Source organism: Leucoraja erinacea, chromosome 29 (assembly GCF_028641065.1).
Source record: "Leucoraja erinacea ecotype New England chromosome 29, Leri_hhj_1, whole genome shotgun sequence".
In the NCBI taxonomy this organism is placed as follows: Eukaryota; Metazoa; Chordata; class Chondrichthyes; order Rajiformes; family Rajidae; genus Leucoraja; species Leucoraja erinaceus.
The window spans coordinates 20,895,545-20,905,642 of record NC_073405.1 but is presented as its reverse complement, the minus strand read 5'-3'; positions in this window follow the sequence as shown (position 1 = coordinate 20,905,642).

Genomic DNA, 10,098 nt, shown 5'->3' with positions numbered 1-10,098 from the left:
CATTTTAGAACCAATAGACTTTTTTTGCAAGCTTTAGAACCAATAGACATTTTTTTGCAAGCATTGTAGAACCAAAAGAGACACTTTTTGCAAACATTGTAGAACCAGAGACACTTTTTGCAAACATTTTAGAACCAATAGACACTTTTTGCAAGCATTTAGAACCAATAAGACTTTTTTTTGCAAGCTTTAGAACCAACAAACATTTTTTGCAAGCTTTAGAACCAATAGACATTTTTTGCCAGCTTTAGAACCAATAGACACTTTTTGCAAACATTTTAGAACCACTAAGGGCACTCACATTTGAGTAGACATGTGTTCAGTGTTATTCACAGCTCTGCCTTCATCTTGAAGAGTGAGTGAGGCACACCACTTCCTAGTTTTATAGTCCCTCCCCCCTGCCGCCAGCGGGGGCAGCAGAGAGTATGAGGAATTTTGTAAAAACATTAATATCTGTCATTTTTCATCGACGGGAGAAATCCTCGGCACACATGCGGCGGAGGGGGGCTCTGAGCAAGGTGGCCAAAATTGACGGCCGTAGGTGGCGGCGTCCTCTCGGAAATCGCAGCACAGACGGCCAAAAGCGGTCAAGAACAGAGATTTAGTAATATAGATAGATAAAGAGAAATTTAGTAGGAGGAGTAGGCCATTCGGCCATTTGAACCATTATCGCCATTCAATGTGATTATGGCTGATCATCCACAATAAGTACCCCTTTCCTGCCTTCTCCCCGTACCCCTTGATTCCGCCAGCCCGAAGAGCTCTAACTATTTTTAATGCATTCAGTGAATCGGCCTCCACTGCCTTCTGAGGCAGAGAATTCCACAAATTCACAACTCTCTGTGTGAAAAAGATTTTCCTCATTTCAGTTATAAATGGCCTACCCCTTATTCTTAAACTGTGGCCCCTGGTTCTGGACTTCCCCAACATCGGGAACATGTTTCCTGCATCTAGCATGTCCGATCCCCTAATAATTTTATTTGTTTCTATAAGATTCCCTCTCATCCTTCTAAATTCCAGTGAATAAGCCCAGTCTTTCCAATCTTTCCTCATATGACAGTCCCGCCATCTCGGGGATTAACCTCGTGAACCTACGCTGCACTCCCTCAATAGTAAGGATGTTCTTCCTCAAATTAGGAGACCAAAACTGCACACAATACTCCAGGTGTGGTCTAACCAGGGCCCTTCTTCACTTTCTTCATTGCCTGTTGTACCTGCAGACTTATTTTCAGTGACTGATGTACAAGGACACACAGGTCTTGATGTACTTCCCCTTTTCCTAACCTGACACCATTCAGATAACAATCTTTCTTCCCGTTCTTGCCACCAAAGTGGAAACCTCAATTTATCCACATTATACTGCATCTTCCTACTCATCCAACCTGTCTATGTCACCCTGCATCGTCATAGCATCTTCTTCTCAGTTCACACTGCCACCCAGCTTTGTGTCGTCTGCACATTTGATAATGTTACTTTTAATTCCTTCATCTAAATCATGAATGTATATTGTAAATAGCTGCGGTCCCAGCACCGAGCTTTGCGGCACCCCACAAGTCACTGCCTGGCATTCTGAAAGGGACCTGTTAATCCATACTCTGTTTCCTGTCTGCAAACCAATTTTCTATCCATGTCAATACCCTACCCCTAATACCATATGCTCTAATTTTGCCCACTAATCCTACGTGGGACCTTATCAAAGGTTTTCTGAAAGTCCAGGTACACCACAGCCACTGGCTCTCCCTTGTTCATTTTACTTGTTGCATCCTCAAAAAATTCCAGAAGATTTGTCGAGCATGATTTCCCCTTCGTTAATCCATGCTGACTTGGACCGATCCTGTTACTGCTATCCAAAGCGCCGCTATTCCATCTTTGATAATCGATTCCAGCATTGAGTATCCTGGGATGCAGACCATCAGGCTCTGGGGATTTATCAGCCATCAGTCCCATCAGTCTACCCAACATCATTTCCTGACTAATGTGAATTTCCTCCAGTTCCGCCATCACCCTAGGTCCTCTGTCCCCTAGTACATCTGAGAGATTGTTTGTGTCTTCCTTAGTGAAGACAGAACCAAAGTACCTGTTCAGCTCATGTGACATTTCCTTGTTTCCCATAATAAATTCACCTGTTTCTGTTTTCAAGTGACCCACATTTGTCTTAACTATTTTTTTTCCTCTTCACATACTGTACCTAAAGAAGCTTTTATTATCCTCCATTATATTCTTGGTTAGCTTACCTTCGTACTTCATCTTTTCTCCCCCCATTGCCTTTTGAGTTACCTTCTGTTGATCTTTAAAAGTTTCCCAATCCTCTGGCTTCCTGCTCATCTTTGCTATGTTATACGTCATCTCTTTTATTTTTATATTGCCCTTGACTTCCTTTGTCAGCCACGGTCGCCTCTTACTCCCCTTGGAATCTTTCTTCCTCGTTGGAATGAAATGATCCTGCATCTCCTAGATTATTCCCAGAAACACCTGCCATTGCTGTTCCACCGTCACACTGTTGGGGTCCCTTTCCAGTCAACTTTGGCCAGCTCCTCCCTCATGCCTCAATAGTCCCCTTTGTTCAACTGCAATACTGTGACAATTCCGATTTTACCTTCTCCCTCTCACATTGCAGATTAAAACTTATATTATGGTCACTATCCCCTAATGGTTCCTTTACCTTGAGTTCCCTTATCAAATCCGGTTTATTACACATCAGATTGATTTTCTTGAGCATTAGAGAATCAGTGGTTACCTAGATAGGTGTATTGTGAGCGAGGGAAAGTTTAAAGGAGATATGCGGGGTGAATTGTTTTCACGATAGAATGATGTGTCCTGAAATACATTGGTGGGGGATGTGGAAGCAGATATTATAACAGTGTTTAGAGGCGTTTAGGCACATGAATAGTCAAGGAAAAGAGGGATACAGATTCTGCACATGATGAGATTAATTAGATTGGCATCACCGATAATGCCACATGGCGGGTCAAAGGGTTTGTTCCTGCACTGCGCTGTTCTACGGAACATTCAGTGACTATCCTTTGCACATTCATTTCATGATACAACACCTGCACCTCAACCATAATTGTTTGAGCACTATTCCTATCAAAGATTACAAGATCTGCAATCTCTCTTGCCCCCAACACATGAATTCCTGTGTTTAAAAACAGAAAAAGCTGCTGGAGGAACTCGATAGGTCAGGCACTATCTGTGGAGGGAAATAGCCCGATGTTTCAGATTGAGACCAATCCCAAAACATCTGTCTGTTTACCTCCAGAGATGCTGCCTGGCCTGCTGAGTTCCCCAACACTTTGTTCTTTGCTCAAGATTCCAGCATTTATAATCTCTTTTCTCCAAGTAATTTCTGCCTCTATATTGGCATATAGTGACACAGGCTTTGAAAAAGCCTACTTCAATCTTGCATATTATCACTTTAAATTGGTTACTTAATTTTTAGAGTGGTATGCAGCTTTGAAAAAAAAATTATAATAAATCTAAGCAGGCTTAATGTTTGACAAGATTTATCTAAAAGAAAATCCAATGCGTCATATCTCGGGTGTATTTGGAAGGATATCTGTAGAATCTAAGCAGCAACCTGGAATAGATGGGCAGAATGGCCTGTCCCAGTTCTGTAAATTCCACCAATGTACCTGATTTGTAAATTTTGTGTACGCCTTGGCATCACATATAGAATCTGTCGTTTGATGATGTGCCCTAATCACTCTATTGTGTCTACTCGTTATTAAGTTCACTAGGGGGCATGTCTGAGCAATTTGCCAGGCTTCCCCAGAAGCACCAAGTTGCAGCACAATTGGCAGCAAAATCTCTATAGATCTGATGCTTCAGATGTTGTCGTATATGCTTTAGCGGTAAGCTAAATTTTCAGACATAGTTCTGTTTTCTAAATTTTAATAGCAGCAATGTCAAGACATTTACAAGGAATAATGAAAGTTAGAGCCATGAGTTAACAAGACACCATGGAAACAGGCCCTTCGGCCCGTTGAGTCCGCCAGTCCATATTTTCCTGGTTTCGGATCCTAGACACTCAGGACAATTCACAGAAACCAATTAACCTACAAACTCTGGAATGGGGGCGGAAACTGGAGCACCCGGAGAAAGCCCATGCGGTTACAGGAAGAACGTACCAACTCCATAGAGATAGCACCCGTAGTCAGGATTGAACCTAGTTCTCTGGTGCTGTAAAGCAGCAACTCTACAACTGTGCCACCAACCCATATCTGCTTGCACATTATCTATATCCCTCCATTCCCTGATTATCCAAAAGATGCGTATCCAAAAGTCACTTCAATGCCACTATTGTATCTGCCTCCATCACAACCACCAGATGTATATTCCAGGCACTCGCCACCGTCTGTGGGGGGAAATAACTTGCGCAACACATCTGCTTTAAACTTAGCCATTCTCACCTTAAAGCTATGCCTTCTAGTTTTTGGTTTTCCCATTCTGGGAATTGTACAGTCTACCCTATCTATGCCTCTCATACTTTTATACAAAGATCTTATAGCTTCGCTATAAGATCTTTGCTTTTATATACTCCTATCAGGTCGACCTGTAACCTATGACATCCCAGAGTAAACAATCCAAGTCTGGTGAAGCTCTCCCTGTAGTTAATACCCTCTAATCCAGGAATCATTCTGACAATCTGTACTCTTTCTAAAGTTCCCACATCCTTCCTGCAACGGGGCATTCCGAGCTACACACTCTGAAGACGGCCTAACCAAAGTCCTATAAATGCCTTCTTTACCACTACTATTTGTGTTGCCACTTTCAGGGTGTTGTAGACTTGGATCACAAGATCCCTCTGTACATCAATGCTGTTAAGAATTATGCCATTTGTTGTAAACTTTCCCCTCACATTTGACCTCCCAAAATGCAACACCTCACATTTGGTCGGATTAAACTCCATCTGCCATTGATCCACCGCTTTCTGTAGCTGATCTATACCCCATTGTATACTATGACAGCCTATCGCATAGTTCATGACCCCCAGCAATCTTGGTGTCATCTGCAAACTTACTAACCAACCTGACTACATTTACGTTCAAGCCACTTATATATATCATAAACAACAGAGGTCGCAGCACAGATCGCTGCGGAAATCCACTAATCACAGACTAGTTGTCAAGCTGGATAGGGTGCAGAGAAGATTTACAAAGATGTTGCCAGGACTCGAGTACCTGAACTAGAGGGAGAGGTTGCGCAGGTTAGGGCTATTCCTTGAGTGCAGGAGGATGAACAGTGATCTTATAGAGGTGTCACAAGAGGAATAGATCAGGTAGACGCACTGAGTCTCTTGCCCAGAGTAGGGGAATCGAGAATCAGAGGACATGGGTTTAAGGAGAGTGGGGAAATATTTAGTGGTAACCTGGTGTGTAACTTTTTCACACAAAGATGGTGGGTGTATGGAACGAACAGCAAGAGGACATAGTTGAGGCAGGTACTATCGTAACTTTTAAGAAACATTTAGACAGGTACATGGATAGGACAGGTTGAGAGCAATATGGACCACATGCAGGCAGGTGGATGGGACATGTTGGCCGATGTGGGCAGGTTGGGCCGAAGGGCATATTTCCATACTGTAACTCTAGACCTTAGGCCTCAATATTGTCCTTCCACCACAACCCTATGCCTTCTCTCAGCAAAACAATTTTGAACTCATACAAGCAAGTCACCTAATCCTGTGCATCTTAATCTTCAGGATCATAGATACATAGAAAATAGGTGCAGGAGTAGGCCATTCGGCCCTTCGAGCCTGCACCGCCATTCAACATGATCATGGCTGATCATCCAACTCAGTATCCTGTACCTGCCTTCTCTCCATACCCCCTGATCCCTTTTGCCACAAGGGCCACATCTAACTCCATCTTAAATATAGCCAATGAACTGGCCTCAACTACCTTCTGTGGCAGAGAGTTCCAGAGATTTACCACTCTCTGTGTGAAAAATGTTTTTCTCATCTCGGTCCTAAAGGATTTCCCCTTTATCCTTAAACTGTGACCCCTTGTCCTGGACTTCCCCAACATCAGGAACAATCTTCCTGCATCTAGCCTGTCCAACCCCTTAAGTCTACCATGAGAGACTTTTTCAACTTTTGAATGCTGAGCGTCTTTCACCTAATTCTAAAGTAAATCTGAGGGGAACTAATGGTGAAAACCCTGTGGTCTGTGTGTAACGATGATTGGAGCCTAGTGCTGCACAAGAACTGCCTTGCAGGAGCCGTGTATCTCTGCAGCCTTGTGCTTTTAAAAAGTGAAATGATTGCTGCAAAAATAGTGAACCACCATTTTGTATGCAGAAATACCACAAAATCTAACTGTCGACGTGAAACGTAACAGGAGTGTGTGTTTATTGCATCATGTTGTCCTATTTCTTTCAGTTCCTATTTGAACATTCATCTGAGCTATTGCAAACTGTGGTTTTGTGCAATGCTATAGCATTTATACAGCTTGTTCCTCCTTACTTTAATTCTTGTTGCACATATTTGTATTGTATAAGACTTTCAACTGGTAAACTGATATCCATGCATAACTTTATAGTAGTTTCTCTGAAACCTCTGAACACCGAGGAAGAGGAACAAAACTGTACATGTCGTTTCTTTTTAAAAAATAGTTCATTTTCTAAGATTATTACATATCATTCCATGTCATTTAGTTTTACTGATATAATTTAAGAGGACACTTATTTACTTCCCCTCACCCCTTCACACTCAGATTTGTAGAATCTCTTCAGGGTTACATCTGAGGCATTTAACAATGAGAAGTTTGCTTTCTGTTTTCCTCAACTTCAATGGTCCTAATAGCAGCCTTCTCTTTTCATCCTCAACTCTAAATCCTACAGCTACATAGTCATTGCTTACTCTCAACAGATACCAAAATGCTGGAATAACTCAGGGGTTCAGGCAGCATCTCTGGAGAGAAGGAATGGCTGACGTTTTGGGTCGAGACCCTTCATCAGACTTACTCTCGCACCACTTCTAAGAATTAGTCTCAGCCTCAGTCACATCTCTTCCAACGATGTCTTCCTTTCCCAGCAGTCGGGCGTTCCCTTCCACCGCAGCTATCAGGCCCTGGAACTCTGGGCATCCTGTATCCCCTAATTCTACTCATCCTTCCGTTCTCTACCAGGGTCATGTTCATTTTATCTGGCAGTAATTAATTTCAGTGGTCGTATCTACCATCTCCAGCATGGACCTCATAAGACCAGCATATTACAGTGGAGGTCCTGGATGTTTTGCACTTGAGATGCATTATGTACAATGAACCACCTTTGAAGTATGTGAAGCATAGATTTCACAGATCTCTCACTCTCCATATCTATGATTCTCCTGCTCAGCATAAAGACAGTGCACTCACCTTAATTAATTATTCCTCTCATGATCTTATACACCTCTATGAGGTCACTCCTCACCTTCCTGCACTCCAGGGAATATAATCCAAGCCTGCCCTTCCTCTCTCTACTGATCAGACCCTCGAGTCCTGGCAACATCCTCAAATATTTTCTCTGCACTTGTTCCAGTTCCAGTATGACTAAGAGGTCTCACGAGATCTTCAGTGAGTGAACAATGGAGGAAATTACTTGGTCAAATGCCACACCACAACTTTGTATGGATATGAAAGCTAAGATGGTTCTTAACCTTTAACGCAAAGAGTCACGTCATGGACATATGACAGGACGGTGCAGGTACAGGCCTTCAGCCTACAATGTCCATGCCGAACATGATGCCTTATTAAACTACCCTTCTGCCCACACATAATCCATATCCCTCCATTCTCTGTATATCCATGTGCCTATCTAAAACCCATTTAAATGTCATTTGTGTAGCTGCTTCCACCACTACCCCTGACAGAAGTTTCATGCATCCGCCTCTCTCTGAGTAAAAAAATGCCTCTCACAGCTCATTTAAACATTCCCCTCTCACCTCTACTATCTCATTACCTATGATCTGCTGCCCCTACCTACAATTTATAGGTAGCTCCTTACCCAATGATCTACAAGTCCACCAATGTGGCTGTCTTGCAATTGCTTCTTCGGTTCTGCAAAAAAATTTGCAGTGGGCAATAAATGTCAGCCTTGCTAGGAACACAGAGACTCCATGAACAAGTAAATGAGAATGGGTTGCAAGATGCAACTGGTATCTTGCAACCCTGGTAAGTTTCAACTTTGCTTTCTGAGTTTTGCTAATCCATTTCCATAAGAAGTATCTTGACCAATCATCAATTTAGCCAACAATAAATGGGGAAAAATGTGTGCACCTCTGATCTTTCTTTGATTATATCTTGGGTGTTTGATTGTCATGGGTCTCTTTTGGTGAGTTTAGAAATACAGCACGGAAACAGGCCCTTCGGCCCACCGAGTCCATGCTGACCGCACACTAACACTATCCCACACACATTAGAGACAATTTACAACTTACAATTTTACCAAAGCCAATTAACCTATGTATGTCTTTGGAGTGTGGGAGGTAACCTGGAGAAAACCCACGCGATCATGGGGTGAACGTACAAACTCTGTACAGACAGCACCCGTGGTCAGGATTGAACCTGGGTCTCTGGTGCTGTAAGGCAGCAACTCTACCGCTGCGCCACTGTGCCACCTCCCTTGGGAAATAGTCCTATTGGAACTCACTATCTGCCCTCATGCCAGGGGTGAGTGCTGAGGAGCTATGAGTTGGTCACTACTACTGTGTCCCCAGCATAACCTGACATCTTAATGCACAATGGATGAAAGGAAATAAAATGCATGATGCAATACTCAGAATCATTGTGTACAAGCTTTGCTGAATTACAGAAAGTCAGCAATTATTGAAGTCTGTTCAAGGAAAAATACACAAGTTTGACTAATTCAGAAACAACCACAATAATTGTGACAGATAAAGTTCATCGTCAATATTAGCACATGAACTTTTATTTGGAGTGAATTCAAAACCAATGCCCACAAACTACAAACTGGTGCATTTTCAGGCAGTTGACCTTTGATTGCACTTCTGATTATTGTCTAACCAAGTTGGCTCCATTGAAGTAAGTGTGGTGTTAGCACCTCCATTTTCTCAGAGATTTGGTGTGTCACCGAATACTCTAGCAAACTTCTACAGACTTCAACGTCTGCTGCCACACAGCACAAAGCTGCTGCCTCACAGCACCAGAGACACAACTTCAATCCTGAACTCAGGTGCTGGCTGTGTGTGGAGTTTGCACGTTCGCCCTGTGACCACGTGTGTTTCCTCCAGGTGCCCTGGTTTCCTCCTGCATCCCAAACGCATGCGGGTTTGTAGGTTCATCAGCTGCTGTAATTGCCCCAAGTGTGTAAGGAGTGCATACAAAAGTGGGATAGAATAGAACTAGTGTGAATGGGTGATCGTTGGTTTGGCATGGACTTGGTGGGCTGGAGGACCCATTTCTATGCTGTGTTTCTAAACTAAACAGATATTCTATAGAACGTAGGTACACAAAAATGCTGGAGAAACTCAGCGGGTGCAGCAGCACCTATGGAGCAAAGGAAATAGGCGACGTTTCGGGCCGAAACCCTTCTTTAGACTGAACGTATCCTGACTGGTTCTGTTGTGACCTGGTACGGTTCCAATGTACAGGAATACAAGAGGCTGCAGAGCGTGGTGGACTCTATCAGGTACAGCCCTGCCCTCCATAGAAAGCATTTGGATGGGGCACTGCCTCAAGAAGGCACCATCTATCATAAAGGATACCCACCAACCGGCCATGCTCTCTTCCCACTGCTACTGTTGGGCAGGAGATTCTGGAACAGTTACTTTCCCACATCTTCTCACTAGATTCTTGAACCAACCTACGGACCACCACGGACAGCATCTTGCACTACCATGGGATTTTTTTTTCTAACTGTGTTTTGCACTCATGTCTTGTTTTTTACAGTCTCTTTGTTATCACAGTCTTGTCTAATTTATGTGTAATTTATACATTTATGTTTTTGTCTGAATCTATGTGCCTGGATTGCTGCTGCAAGCAAGATATTCACTGTACTAATGCATCTGACTACACTATTTGAATGTATTAATCGCTTAATGTAAATGAGCTTGACAGAAACGTTAATATAATCTGGAAATAAAAATATAATATAAAAATC